Source organism: Lepus europaeus, chromosome 1 (assembly GCF_033115175.1).
Source record: "Lepus europaeus isolate LE1 chromosome 1, mLepTim1.pri, whole genome shotgun sequence".
NCBI lineage: Eukaryota > Metazoa > Chordata > Mammalia > Lagomorpha > Leporidae > Lepus > Lepus europaeus.
Window position 1 is genome coordinate 29,266,763 of NC_084827.1, and position 16,373 is coordinate 29,283,135.

Genomic DNA, 16,373 nt, shown 5'->3' on the forward strand with positions numbered 1-16,373 from the left:
AAACTCAAAGACAGTAGAGAAAAGTGAACAAAAATCACCAGAGGATATCCAGGTCTCAGAGAGCAATAGCTGTAGAAAACAAAACACAATGTACTTCTTGAGAAAGGTATCCATGATGTTTCACAATAAAAGCTTGTTTTCCACAGGTCCTATCAAACAATGCTTCAGGTCTGACCTTCAACGATAAATTATAAGATGTGCTGAAATACTTAAAACAAAAACCAAAACAAATACCAACAGTAGCAAAAATCTCTGAAGAGACCATATAAGCAGCAGAACTGGAATCAAATGAAATACAGATTTGAAAGGGGTGAGGGTGTGTGTGACATGGTGGATAAAATCACCACTTGGGACATTTGTAGCTGATATCACAGTGCCCCCTTCTCTTCTTATGAGCTTCCTGCTGTTGAGCATCCTAGGAGGCAGCAAGTAATGGCTCAAATACTACCAAATACAATACGTGAGACACCTGAATTGAGCTCTGGGCTGCTAACTTCAGCCTAGCCCATCCCTGGTTACTGTGAGTTTTGGGGGCATGAATGAGCAAATGGAAGAACTCTCTTCATTTCTCTCTCTTTTCTCTTTCTTTCTCTCTTTCTCTATTTGTGTGTGTATGTGTGTGTGTGTCTTTCTTTCTCTCTCACCCTTACCACCAGTTTCAAATGAAATGAAAATTAAAAAAAAAAAAAGATGCAGATTTCAGAATCACTGCGGCAGTGCTTTAAAATAACTATGTATAGAATGGCAAAAGATCTAAATGAAAATATGGAGAACATACAAGAAGAGATGGATTACAAGCAGAATGATGGCAACTACAAGAAACTCTCAAAAGAAAATATAAAGCAATACTGGAGAAATGAAGGATTCCTTTGATGGTCTCACTACTAGAGTAGACATGTCTGAGGTAGCAATCAGTGAGCTTGACTATAATGCAATCAAAACCTCCCAAACAAATTTAAAGAGAAAATAAACGAAAACATAAGCAATAAAAAGGAAGAAAATATCCAAGGCCAAGAAATGTGCAATGATTACAAAAAGCAAAATGTACTATCATCTGAAACCAAAAGAAGACAATTCAAATAGAAGAAATTTTTGAGGTAATAATGGATATTTTCACAAAATTAATAAAAAGAAACAACCACAAAAATACAGAAAGAAATTGAATCAGTATACTTTTGAAAACAATATAATCATAGTCATATCCTATTCAGTTTGCAGAAAAACAGTCAAAAAGCAAACCTTGGAGAAGACTAGAACATTTAAAGAAATAATTTACCATCAAACAAGCAAACAGACAAAAAAAATAAAAAGGAAAAATTATATTTGAATTCCTCTCAGAAACCATCTAAGAATGAATATAGTGAAGTACTTTAAAAGATGAAAGGGAAGAAAAAAACAAAGATGAAAGTAGAATACTGAAGCCAGGGAAATCATCCTTCAAAAGTAAAAGAAAAATAAGCTTTGCTACAGACTGAATTTTGTCTTGTCTGCTCCAAACTGGTATGTGTTTAACCTTAACATCCAATGTGGTGGTGTTTGAAAATGAAGCCTTCCAGAGGTAATTAGGTTTAGATGAGATCATGAAGCTGGAATCTTCATTATTGGATTAATGTCAATATAAAAAGTTACCAAAGAGAAAAATAACTTTTTCTCTTTCTCTTTCCATTTCCATCCCTTCCCTCTCCTCCCCTCCCCTCCACTCCCCTTCCCTTCTCTTTTCTTTCTCTTCTCTTCCCCTCTTCTCTCCTTTCCTCCCCCCCCCCCACTTCTCCCCTCCTCTCCCCTCCAGTTCTCTCTCTCTCTCTCTCCAACCTTCTCTTCTCCCCTCTCCCTAGTTACCTTCCTCCTTCCAACTTGAACTTACCTAGCAAAGACCACGTGAAGACACAGTGAGAAGATAAGCCTACGCAACACAGGGGACATCTCTCACTAAATATGACCTTGATGGCTCCATAATCTTGTGCTTTCAGTCTCCAAAACAGATAAATTGATTCGTGATGTTTAAATCATCCATCCTGTTGTGTTTACATTACAGCAGCCCAAGTAGACTAACACAGACTTGCAAACACTAAGAATATGTTGTCAATAGATCCACTTTAAACCAAATGATAAATGAAAATCTTCAGAAAAGAAAAATGTTATGTTGTAACCCATAAGCTGTACTTTGGAAATTTATATTCATTAAATAAAAGTTAAAAAAAAAAAAAAAAAAAAAAAAAAAAAAAAAAAAAAAAAAAAAAAGAAAAATGTTATGGGTAAGAATGCAACACCTCAATGCAAAAAGAAGCACCGGTAGATAAGGAGTAAATGAAGGCAATTAGAAATTTTTATTTTCTACTGATCTAATGTGAGTGTTCAAAATAAGAGGGTATCTGTACTAGTCAAGAGGCTGTACAGTAGTAATTGACCATGGGCACAGGTTAGTTGTAAATGTATTCAGTAAACTTTAAGATAACCACTAAAGTATTTTTAAAAAGAATTAATATGCTAAGAGGAGAGAGGAAATGGAATCACAAAAAAACATTTAATTTAAACATATAATGAAGAATATGAGAAGGTATCATTGTTAGAGATGCCACCTGCCTTTACCTGGCCAGCTCTCCTCCCAGGCCAGCTAAGTAATGAAAGTCAACAGAGTGCCTTCCCCTAGGAGGTTCACACCTCCCTTAGGATGTACCCCATGTGAAGAGATAGATAGGTCTGAGCCTCTTAACTTACAAGGCCTAAAGCCCAACAGATTATTATCAAGCCCCTTCTGTCAGGTTCTATTTGCCTCTCAATCAGAAAACTTAATTGTAGCTTAGACAGCACCTTTCTTAGCTCCTCTAATAATGACTCTAATAATGACTAGACCCTGTCTAGTGCACTTGGGCCTCATTCCTTTGTAATCATAACCTCTACTCTACCTCCAATGGCTCTACTCCCAACCTGTGTATTGATGGTCCTCTTCCCCACTTAATGCTGTATAATTGTTCAGACCTGGTTAGTGCCACTCTTAGGATCATTGGTTACTATCCTCACTCTGTCTTTTATGAACTTTTCTAAATATGATCAGAGTCGGCAAACTTGGAAGGCTTCCATAGCCTTGGCAACTCATGACAAGAGCCTAGGGTGGTTACTGGCGCCATAAACTAGAGTGTCAATTTGTTGGGTCAACAATAGGAGTCACTGTGCACTTGCTCCTCATGTGGGATCTCTGTCCTTAATGTGCTGTACATTGTGATTTAATGCTATAACTAGTACTCAAACAGTATGTTTCACTTTGTGTTTCTATGTGGGTGCAAACTGTTGAAATCTTTACTTAATATATACTAAATTGATCTTCTGTATATAAAGAGAATTGAAAATGAATCTTGATGTGAATGGAAGGAGAGAGGGAGCGGGAGAGAGGAGGGTTGTGGGTGGGAGGGAAGTTATGGGAGGGGGAAGCCATTGTAATCCATAAGCTGTACATTGGAAATTTATATTCATTAAAGTTAAAAAAAAAAACTAAAAGGAGTACAAGACTATTAGCAATATAGTAATAATAATACAGTAATATTAAAATGATTTTCAAAAATAGCTAAAATTAATAATCTAAGTTTATGCTTTAGTGGACTAGAAAACTAGGAACAATATAAACCCAAGAAAGTAGAAGAAAATGAATAATAAAAATTGTAGCATATAATTGAAAATAGAAATAAATAATAGAAAAATCAACAAGTTTAAAAGCTGATTTTTTTTCTAAGAGCAATAAAAATAATTAACACTAATCTTGTGGAACAAAATGAGAGAATTTTATAAATCACTAATAATAGAAATTAAAGTGGAAGCAGCTCCCTGTTAACGCTCCTGTGAAGGCAGCGGAGGATTGCCCAAGTTCTTCAGTCCCTACCACCAATGTTGGAGACCATGATGGAATTCCTATCTCCCAGCTTTGACATGGTTCAACCCCAGACTTGGGACCATCTGGGAAGTGAACCAGTGATTGGGAAATCTATTTCACTTTCAGTATTTCCCTCTCTCTCTGTCACTATGTCTTTTGAATAAATATTAAAATCTTAAAAAAAAAAACCTCCGTTTTTACACATTTGATAATTTAAATGAAATGGCTTTATTACTTGGAAAACATAACCTACCAAACTCAAATGAGCAGAAATAGATAGTGTGAATAGGTCCTTTGTTATTACAGAAGTAGATCAGTAATTAGTAACGTTCAAAACAGAAAGCACACAGCTCAGAGAGTTTCAGTGGTTCATTTCATCTAATATTTAATAAAGAAATTATCAATTTATCAAATCATCAATTATCTAAAATTCCCTTAAGATAGCAGAAGCAGAAAGGATACTTCCTTTTTTTAACATTTATTTATTTATTTGAAAGTCAGAGTTACACAGAGAGAGAGAGGTTTTCCATCCACTGGTTCATTCCCCAGTTGGCTGCAATGGCTGGAGCTGGGCCGATCTGAAGCCAGGAGTCAGGAGCTTCTTCTGGGTATCCCAGATCAGTGCAGGGGCCCAAGGACTTGGACCATCTTCTACTGCTTGCCAAGGCAATAGCAGAGAGTTGGATCAGAAGTGGATCAGCTGGGACTTGAACCGGCACCCATATGGGATGCTGGCATGGTGGCTTTATCTGCTACGCCAAGAATACTTCTTAGTTAATTCTATTAGGCTTTCATTTGCTATACTATAAATATCAAATACAGTTATTATAGGAAAACATTAAGATTAATATATTTCATAAGCATAGGTGCAAAATACTTTAAAATATTAGGAAAATGAAGCCATCTATATCCTAGAAGTATTATACTTGAATATTAAGTTGGATTCATACCAGGTATCCAAGGCTGTTTCACTGTTTCAAAATCAATTAATCCATCTCATCAATAGGTTAAAAAGGATGTAATTATCTTAATTAAGACAAAAATAATAAAATCCAGTAACTCTTCATGTGAAAATTCAGCAAATTAGGAACAGAAGGAAACTTCTCAATATAATTGAAGAGATCTACCAAAATTCGTATAGGCTTTATAATGAGAAATTCACTGCTTTATTCCTAAAACTGGGAACAAAACAATAATATTTTTTTCATCCCAATACTCTTGTTCAACACTTTACTCTAAATCTTAGCTAGGGCAATCAATAATAAGAGGCAATAATGTAACATAGAATTAACCAATAAATAAGATATAAAACTGTGTTCAAAGATGACTGTTGTCTATGTTAAATTAATAGGAATATAATACAAAGTTTAAGATAAGTATTTGAGCCCACATTAGTGTCAATATATTATTGAATAAGTTGAAGTAAGGGGGGAAAGATAGATCTTCAGTGCAGAAGAATCCTCAATAAATAATGAAGATCTTCAACTCTAAACAAGGGAGCACATAACTGTTGATTCCTTGAAACTGAGCTCTGTATATTGATGTCTTCCCAAAGACTGGTACATCAGTGTGGGGAAACCTGACAAAAGTCAACTGATCCAAATCTACATAAATACATGTCAACTCATGTATTAAGTACACACTCTTGTTATGATGTGTTAAAAATAACAACTTACTTCTATTTTTAGAAAACCCTATAACAATATTCTAATCATCAGAAATAGTTCAGAGAATATTAACACAAATTCTGACTGTCAAATAAATAAACAAATAAATTCTAACAAAATTTTTGAAACTAAGGAGAATTGACTAAGGATGATGACCAGTTAACTAGAATATAATACTTTTAAGCATTCATTTTTCTCTCCTTACTCATATTCAGTAGATTTCTAAACTTAATGTAGATAAGTGCATGATATTCACTCCAATTCATTTATAAATAGAAAGCATTACATCATCGAAATCAAATAAAGCAATTTTGACAAGTCTTGATGTTTTTGTCAGTTTTCATCTCAATGCATTGAAACTCAGATTATAAAAGGAATCTGAAATGTTAAGTAAAGTTTTGTACATTACTGATGTGAATACAAACCTGAAGAATATGATATAATCTAACTCACACAGAGTTGGCCTGTTTCAGAGACCCCATATACACTCATGTGATGTGAACCTGCATGAAAAGTTTTTCAAAATTGTTATTGCATGGTGAGTGAACTATTTAAAACACCATCAAAAATTGTGTTTGTAGAGAGCCAACATTATGATGTGGCAGTTTTGGCTGTAACTTGTGAAGTTGGCATCCCTTTTTTGAAGGCAGGTTCAAGCCCTGGAAGCTCTGCTTCTGATCCAGCTCCCCACTAAAGTGCCTGAGAAGGCAGTAGATGATGGTCCAAGTACTTCAGCTCCTGTCATCAGTGTCAGAGACCCAGATAGAATGCCAGGTTCTTGACTTTTACCTGGCCCATCCATGGCAGATGCATCCATTTGGGGAATGAATCAGTGGATAGATGATTTCTTTTTCCCTCCGTCTCGTCCACTCCCTTTGTAACTCTGCCTTTCAATAATTGTCTTTGTCAAATGGTCTATTTAAGAACGAATTCAACCATTTACGATTGAAAATAATAATTACAGGAGATTATTAGTTTCAGTGTGTGCTCACAGAGTTCATATGCTGAAATCTAATCTCTAATATGATGGTATTTGCAGTTGAGCCCATTGGGAAGTAATTAGGTGATAAATTCCTCCCAAATGGGAACAGTGCTTCTTAAAGAACAGAACATTGGTATGCACATTTGGCGCAGCAGTTAACACTGTAGTTGGTATGCCAGTATCTCATACCAAAGTGCCTTTTATTTGAGTCCTTACTCCATTCCCAATTTCAGATTGCTGATAGCGCAGATCCAGAGAAGCGAAGCGATAGTGGTGGTTCAAAGTGTTGTATTCCTGTTACCCATATTCTATATCAGTTTTTTTTAAGTCAAAAACAAAATGTTTATGACCACTAAAAATCAGATTCTTTTCATAAATCTTATAATTTAAGGAAATACTAATACCAAATTTGATTTTACAGGAAATAGTGAAAGAAGATTCACTCACCCATTTTGTAATGACAATATTATGCTAATACTTGAATAATAGGTCATTGAGAAGAGAAATGCACAGGAATACATATATTTTACATGCACAAGTCTGAAAAATTTTTGACAAAATTTTTATAAATCAAATACAACCATACATAAAGATTATGAAAATGTATATGGGAATTTAAGATTGATTTGATGTCTGAAATGAAAACCTTTAAAGAAAAGAAATTATTAACAGACAGGGGTGAATTAAAGTTACAAAGTCAATTGTATAAATGGAAGAAATTGAAGTTGAAATCAAGGTCATTGAAATGGATTAAACTTCCAGAGTCTATAAAATTGGTGAAATATTGGCATAACTTAATGAGAAAAAACAAAAAAATAAAGGAATTCCTGATTATAAGTATTGTAAAGGCACTGTACTACAGACCTTATAGATAGTAAAATAAAGTTAACTGGATATTATAAATAATTTTGCTTAATATATTTGAAAACTTAGGTAGATTCAACTAATTGCATGATACAACCTGAATTATTTGCAACATCAGTATAAATAATGGTATGGAATGCCATATATAAACATATAGATACAGATATATTTAACAAATGAATAGAGTATGAATTTAGGATTGAAAGCAGTAAAGAAACAAAAAATGTGGTCCATGCAAAGGAAAAGAAAAAAGAATCATAAACTAAACCTATTAATATATGTATTTTAGATTTTTGGAGACAAGTGCTTTTAATCAGCCAATCTATTGTGTCTAAATAAGTAGAAACATAAGCATGTTTAAAGAACTAAAGAATTGTAGGAGATTATGAGAATAATGCCTCACTAAAAAGATAAAATAAATCAAAAGATAAAAATTACTAGAAGGAAAAAAGCTTCTGATATTATTTGAAGAGTAAAAGCATAATATTTGAATTTTTTTAAAGATTTATTTTATTTATTTTGAAAGACAGAGTTACAGAGTGAGGTAGATACAGAGAGAGAAGTCTTCCATCCACTGGTTTACTCCCCAGGTGGCCACAACACCTGGAGCTGCACCAATCCAAAGCCAGGAACCAGGAGCTTCTTCCAGGTCTCCCATGTGGGTGCAAGGACCCAAGAACTTGGACCATCCTCTACTGCTTTCCCAGTCCATAGCAGAGAGCTGGATCGGAAAAGGAGCAGCCAGGACCAGAAATCCAGAAATGGTGCCCATATGGGATGCCGGCGCTTCAAGCCAGAGCTTTAACCCACTGTGCCACAGCACCAGCCCCATACTATCTGAAACTTTAAAAACTGTTACAGGATTACAATAGCAGATATGATAGGACAGAAAGAGAATACATGAACTTGAAAGTAGTTCTACTGAGATGATTCTGAGGAGTAGTAAGGATACTGAATATCCCTGGTGGCAATACTAGAAGGAGGGAAGAAATTCTTAAAAAGTAGAGTGGAAAGCAAACTTGAAGAAATAATGCCAAAATTTCCCAAATTTTTGGGAAAACCTTAATCAACCCACCTAAGAATTTCAATGTAGAGGAAATTCCTATGCCTATAGACATGACAAAAACAAAGACCCTAAAGACTTCAAGAGATAAATGATTCATCACAGTGAAGGGATACTTAATAAGATTAATAGTTTTTCACCAAAAATCATGGAGATCAGAAAGCAGTGGAATGGAATAATCTAGTGTTGCAAAATACCTCACTAGATTCCTTAATTAACTAATGAGTTAAACACAATTTTGACACATACTTGGTTTATATTTTTCCAAGAATCATAATCCTAAATTTAAATATGTTTATTTATTTATTTGAGAGAATGGCAGGGAGAAGGAGAGATCTTCCATCTACTGGCTCACTTTCTTTTGAGATTTATTTATTTTATTTGAAAGACAGTTACAGAGAGAGAGAGAGAAAGAGGAGCAAGGAAAGAGAAAGAGAGAGGGATGGAGAAAAAGAGAGAGAGAGAGCTCAATCTTCCATCTGCTGGTTCACTCCTCAAATGGCTGTAATGGCCAGATCTGGGCGGGTCTGAAGCCAGGAGCCAGGCTATTCTTCTGGGTCTCATTTCTGTATACAGGGGCCCAAGTACCTGGGCCATCTTCTGCTGCTTTCCCAGGTGTATTATTAGAGAGCTGGATGGGAAGTGGAGCATCTGGTTTGCAAACTGGTGCCTAAGTGGGATACCAGCACTTCAGGCAGCAGCTTTACCCACCATGCCATAGCACTGACCCCTGGCTCACTCTTCATATGACCCAAAATGGCTAGGGATAGTCCAGTCTGAAGCTAGGGACCAGAACCCCAAAAGTATACTTCAATAATATCATGAATATAGGCTACCCACTTTTTGTGTGCTTTTGTGTCAAATTCTGCTCACTTATGTTTATGATGGTTGATTTTTGTGGCAAACTGCCTGGATCATGTGCCGCCCTGTGTCTTAGTCTGTTTTTGCCAATGTGAAAAAAAAAAGGTCTGAGACTGGTTAATTAAAGAACAAAAATGAATTTATCACAGATCCAGAGGCTGGAAAGCCTAAGATCAAGGCATCAGCAGGTTCGTTGTTTGTTGAGGGCCCTGTTCCCAGCTTCCAAGATGCTCCCTCATTGTTGTGTCCCCCAAAGGAGACATCCACTGTATACCGACAGGATGAAAGTAGAAGGACAAAAACACCTACACTAGCTCTCTCTAGCCCTTGTATTTGTCAGCCAAGACATCTATGAATGTGGACCCCTTATAATAATCACCTCCTCAAATGTTCTATCTCTTATATCACCAAAATGGGGATTAACTTCCAACATGCATTTTCGATGGGAGGCATTCAAGCCATAACAACTAGAGAAAAGATTAAGCACTGCATCTGGGTGTGTATGTGAGGCTGCTTCTGGATGGGTGATTTGTGAATCAGTGTCCCCATAAAATAGATTGTCTTCCCTGATGTGTATTGCCGTCATGCAATCCATGGAGGGCCTGCATAGAAGAAAAGGGTGGAAGGAAAAATCTATGCTTCCTTTCAACTTTGTTTCTAAAACTGGGTATCTCATCTCATCTTCTCCTGCTTTGGGATGGGGATTCACATCGTTAGTATTCCTGGTCTCAGGCCTTCAGACTGAGAATGAATTCCACACCATCTTTCCTGATTTTCAGTGCACAGGAGGGAGCTAGTGGAACCACTCAGCCTCCATATTCATGTGAGCCAACCCTCATTCCCCCTTCTCCCAGGATAAATGCTTCCTGAAAAATTATCAGGAAAATGGGGATGAGGATTTTACCTTACCTTTTCTGGGCATAATGCTTTTTTTCAATTATCTTAGTGGCGATCACAGGCCATCTTATTTATTAAAATGTGTGTGTGGTAGCATGGATTAAGTGAGCCAAGGGAATGCATACTTAACTTTTGTTTATAGACTTGGATTCTTTCAGTAGATTGGCATGATCAGAGATAATGATAAGGATCATAACACTAAGACAGTATCTATTGCCTTTTGATGCTCAGGAGAAACATTGTCTACTATAATTCATAAGCATAACTTGTGATGTCTGTGACTCACACATAGAAAGTAACTTGTGAAATGGCACTTACAACTGAATCTACCAAAACATGAAGGATGTCTCCACGGTGGAAGGCTGTACAATATTAAGTATCAGAGTGACAACCCTGAGGTGCATGATCTTAAAAAAAAAAAAAAAAAGATGTAAAAAAGTTAATTTAAAAATGTTTATTTATTTATTTGAGAGGCAGAGACAGACACACATACATACAATGAGAGAGAGAGTCCAGTCCAGCTCTCTGCTGTGGCCCAGGAGGGCAGAGGAGGGTGACCCAGGTGCTTGGGAGACTGGGAGGAAGTACCCAGCTCCTGGCTTCAGATCGGCACAGCGCTGGCCATAGCGGCCATTAGGGGAGTGAACCAATGGAAGGAAGACCTTTCTCTCTGTCTCTCTCACACTATCTAAACTATATCTCTGTCTTTCTCTCTCTCACTGTGTAACTCTGCCTGGGAAAAATTTAAAAAAAATAAAATAAAAAAATAAAAAAAAGAACTTAAGACATTTTAAATCTAGAATCATCCAATTTACCTCTCTCTATAAGAGGGGAATGCCAAAGTCACTTTTTCCAACTAAATAGATAATGAACACTTAGAATGACAAGATAGATAGAGAGATGATCTCTAAGAGAGAGGGAGGCAGAGAGAATGAGAGAGAGAAAATTTAGCCATAAACAAAAAGAACACAGGTGGGGAAAATAATAGGTAATGTTGTGGTTTAAATCAATCCTGCAAAAAGATAAGTTGAAGTCCTACTCCCAGATCATGCATATATAACTTATATTTGGAAATAGGGCCTTTATAGATAATCAGTCTAGGATGTAATCCTACTACAGCTGATGTTATTACAAGAGGTAAATTTTGAAAAAGAGGCAGATTCAGTGAAGACCATGAGCCAACACAAGAAGAAACTAGAGTGCTGTAGCTGCAAACCAAAGAACCCCATGTTTGCATTAGAAATTAGGAGAAGGCAAAGGAGTATTCTGCGCTAGAGCCTGTATACTGAACAGGGCTCTATGGCAGATGTATTTCATGCTTATAAGCCAATAGAACTGTGAAAGAATAAGTTTCTGTTGTTTCAGGCAAATCTGTTTATGACACTTTATTATAGCAGCCCCAGGTAGCAGATATTACAAAGGTGAGAAGGTGCAAGGCACATATCTTATTCTCACAGTGTTTCTCTTTCACGCACCCGGAGTTCCTGTCTTGTTTAGTTGACTCTTTTGATGTTTACTGTGTAATTTGTGTGGCTGATAGGATATATTAAGTTTGAAACAATGAGGAAAACTGAAAAATAACTTCTTCTCGATAGCAGAAAAAATAGTAATTTGCACTGTGACTCTTCTCTGAAGGTAATACAAAACATATACCACCATATTATTTTTGAAATAAGTGACTAGTACGTGGATTGAGAAGAAATAAATTATTTTTGTGTTCCCTAACTTTAGAAGAAATAACAATTATTGTTATCAAACACCAAGGCACTGAGATTGTTTTGCTATCCCAAAACCTTCCAGCAATAGTTTTATTCATAAAACACAATTTATATGCATTTATTTTAATATCTATATATCTATGCTTGCATTAATTTATTGATTTCTTTCATGTTACTGTGGCTATTTGATGACCAATTACCACAGCATCTGTTCAAGACAAATGCATTTCCAATGTCAGTGTTGTTGAGAGGTACTTGGCATGTCTTACCTTCAGAACTGTAACACTCATTAAGTATATGGGCACTCATAAGTAAGTTTCTCATCGCATTCATTATGAAATGACTCATAGTAAGTGATAAACAAACACATAATATAGTGGCAGTCTCTGGAAATACATATCTATAAATTAATATTAATAGTATCTCAGAGAATATTATGATCAAATACCATATTATTGAATTATTACATCTTCCTGAGACATGCTCACTACAACAACAGTGTTTATATTATGCTTTCTGTATACATATTCCTGATATTAAAAAGTATAAATAATCTCAAATCACCCACAATTATATTTTAATAATTGTTTCCTTCTAGAGAAAACATATAGATGGAATATAAATACAATTACTTTCAAATAAAAGTAAATAGGTGTAAGGCAACATTTACTAAGAATTGATAGAAAGGGGGGGAGCTGTATTAATTCAAGTATTAACCTGTATATTATTTGAAGACTTGCAAACACATAAATGAATCATGCTGACACTTGATATAGGATCATATCACTGGGTATTTGCACGTATTTAAAGACATGGGGGCAATATAAATATTCTTATTATACATATGGCCCACATCTACAATAAGAATTTTAATGATTAATTTATTGATTGCAACAGGCAAACTTACATAGTGTTTACTATAGACTAGACACTATTTAAATAGTCTTACCTTTAAAAGATATTTTAGCCTTATTGAGCCATATTAGGTGGACAAGTGTCCTAAAGATACAAATCTATTAAACAGTAAAAGGGTGTTTTGAGTCCAACAACAAAAACACTACTCTTCAATATACAGTGCATTCTCTGTCTCTATCTCTTCGTGTGTGTGTGTGTGTGTGTAAACAAAGAGAGTGGATAATTCTGTGTGTACAGTTTTTTTTTTAATATGTATTTTTACTTATTTGAAAGTCACATTGAGGAGGAATGAAAATAGGAAAGAAGGAAGGGAGGAAGGGAGGAAGGAAGAGAGGAAGGGAGGGAAGGAGGGAGGGAGGGAGGGACAAGAGGCAGGGAGAGTTCTACCCACTGCTTCAATCCCCAACTGGCTACAACAGCCAGGACTGGACTAGGCTGAAGTCAGGACCCCAGAACTCCATCTGGGCCTCCCATTTAGGTTGCTGGGACCCAGTACTTGAGCCATCATCTGCTGCCTCCCAGGGTGCACACTAGCAGAAAGTTGGATTGGAAAATGAGGCAAGAATTGATACCAAGCACTCTGATATGAGATGTGGGTGTTCCAAGCAGTGGCTTTGATGCACTGTTTTGAATATTGAATTCAACCTGTCATGTTTTCAGTTTTATGATCAGTTTTCAGTCTGACAATGGTAATTCAGTCAGACAATAAAGCCACTCAAATATCATATAGCAGACAATGTATTTGATGGAAATCTTGCACTCTCTATCATCCACTGTATCTTCTCATTTTAAGTGTTGGGATGCTTCCTTAAAAGTGAATTCAAAATTTTCTCAGATCCAAGATTTCTCACTTTCTCTTGTTCCACACCTAAATTTAGGTAGATTGAACACTTGTTATGTCATTCCTAGAAAAGTATCATCCTCTCTCTGCTGATTCCTGAATAATAATCAGACAAGTTCCCATTTCACTATTTCTGGTCACAATGCATCTTTATTTCTCTTAATAGAGATCTCAGAACAGCTTAGTTGTTCCAACCTCTGGGAGGCAACTTGGTCAAAGTGAGCATAGAGGATTCAAAGTTAGTTTTGGTTTGATACTTGGATCCTTTGTTGTATTGGTATGATTAGAGATGATGATAAGGATAACAAACTCTTGGTTAAGAAATCTGCTCCCTACAACCCCCAACAGTGGTCCATCTGGTGCAGTGCAGGGTACAGAGTCACTCTTTGCTTTATAAAAATAACCTTCATCTTCTTTTCAGTTAACTTTTCTAAACAAAAAGTATGTGTGGCAGTAGTGATAATTTTAAAAGTGGTGAAGCTATAGCTGCTGTAATGGGGCACATCAATTTTATAGCAGTAGAGCAGAGTAGAAATCCATTCACATAGGCAGAAAGGGGGCATATCTTGGGCCTCCAGGAAATATGACAGAGGGAAATACATTATGATCTTCTATGATTCAAAGCTCTTTTGAGGAAACACCATGCTCTGGTCTCCTGATTTTTGCAACTACTTTAAGTCTGAATGCTGCGTGTGCAATTCCAGACTTAGCTTATGATTTTAATCACCATTTCCCTTGGCATTACTCAGATTTCTTAGAGAAACAGCATGGTTCACCCCAGCTCTGGCACCTCTCGGCAACAAAACAAACAAAACAAATCAAAACAAAACAAAACAACAACGCTATTCAGCTCCTCCAGATATCTTCCCTCCCCATTCTTCATGTATCATTCACACATTTGGTAGGGCAGGTGGATGCCCCAGGACGGCTAGTGTGAATAAGTACATCAGATTTGACAGCCTGCCTTTAGGCAGTTCCTTTAACAACGAAGACTAGACTTAATACTTTGAGCTGATGTACGATTCCGAATGCCTATCAGCAGACTAGGAGGCCCCATTGCAGATACTTTCAACCTCTTCTTCCCAGCAAATATCCCAAATGGGGACAGGGGCAATCATTGTAATCAACACATATTTTCAGGGTCACCATATGCACCCTCACATTGTATGTCTCATGTGGATGCCAGACAGAAGACACTATCTCAAAAAGATAATGTCTTGCAGATTCAGTGTGGTCTTTAAAACCTTCATTTTTTTTTTTTAATAGAAAATACCAACTCTGCCATGGAAGGTATTCAGGTCAGCCTCAACTTGATGGTCATGTTTATTTTGGTTGTTAGAATTTCTCTGTCTTTTCTCCTTAAAGGTCAAGATAGAGTTTGAGATTTTTTTTTTTTTCAGCCAATTGGCTCTGTATATTTGAGACGTGTTTGAGGTTGAACTGGCAGGTTGACACCGTTTTGGAATCCTGCAAATAGTAGTCTGAATTGTATAAGGCAATTTAAATTATTTTGTCCCAGACTCTGTCATTCTGATCAGAGTGGTTGACAGGACAGTATGATCATGGGACCATTCACCAGAAATCAAGACAGTTTAGAAGGAGGGATGAATATTATGAGATAATTCTCCATGAATATCTTATCTTGTATATTATCTAAACAGAAAGACTGAAAGCTTTGGTTCAGAATTAGCTCTTCAATGAGGTTTATACAGCAAACACTGTTAAAAGATAGATATTTTGCCTTTTTTTTTTTAGTACTAATGGTAGGTTTGCTCACTATTAATTAACAGAAAGCTACTATATCTTTCTGGGGCACAGGTCAGGCAGGTTTGCTTGTGGTGCACAGCAATGATTTTGAAAGCTTTAAAGATGGGGCTGCATTGTCGGCATCCTATACGAGCACCAATTCATGTCCTGAATGCTCCAAGTCTGATCAAGCTCCTTGCTAATTGCCTTGCAAAAGCAGTAGAAGATGGCCCAAGTGTTTGGGTCCTTCCCACTCATGTGGGAGATACGGGATGGAGTTCCACCTGGACCAGCCCTGGCCAGTACAGCCATCTGGGGAGTGAACCTCCTGATGGAATATCTCTTTCTGCTTTCCCTCTTTCTGTTTAACTCTGACTTTCAAATAAATAAATAAAGCTTTAAAAAATGGTTTAAAGTGGCAGCATCTTCCTGTGTTCCTGTGTCACTGTGCTTCACCCGTGTGAGACTTTAGGGGATAGGAGCCTGGCATGAACAGAAACATCAAACTACTTAATGTGTTTTAAATAGTACAGTTCTTTGTCTCCATCTCAGAATTCTTGTTTCTCCCATCAATATATACAAACCTGCAGCAGCATAACTTGCAGCTTACAAGTTAGGTAAAATTGCAAGAACACTTGACAGTTCTTGACCTTAACCTCATATATCCAACCTCAATATTATGGAGAAAATTCACTGTTTTTTATATAACAACTCATAGCAGTGAGTTACAAATATTTTTGATGAAATATGTGCAGAGGAAAGAATATATTTTATCCCAGAAGGCTGAGAATAGAATCTGAAATTTGTTTCTACTTCCCTCTATACTGAAATTTATTTTAAACTACATTTCCATATGAGAAAAAGTCATGTTAATTTTGCTTTACTCCACATAATAAATTTGCATTTAGCTTTAAATAAAATGACATAATGAAGAATTCTTCACAAGGTACATCA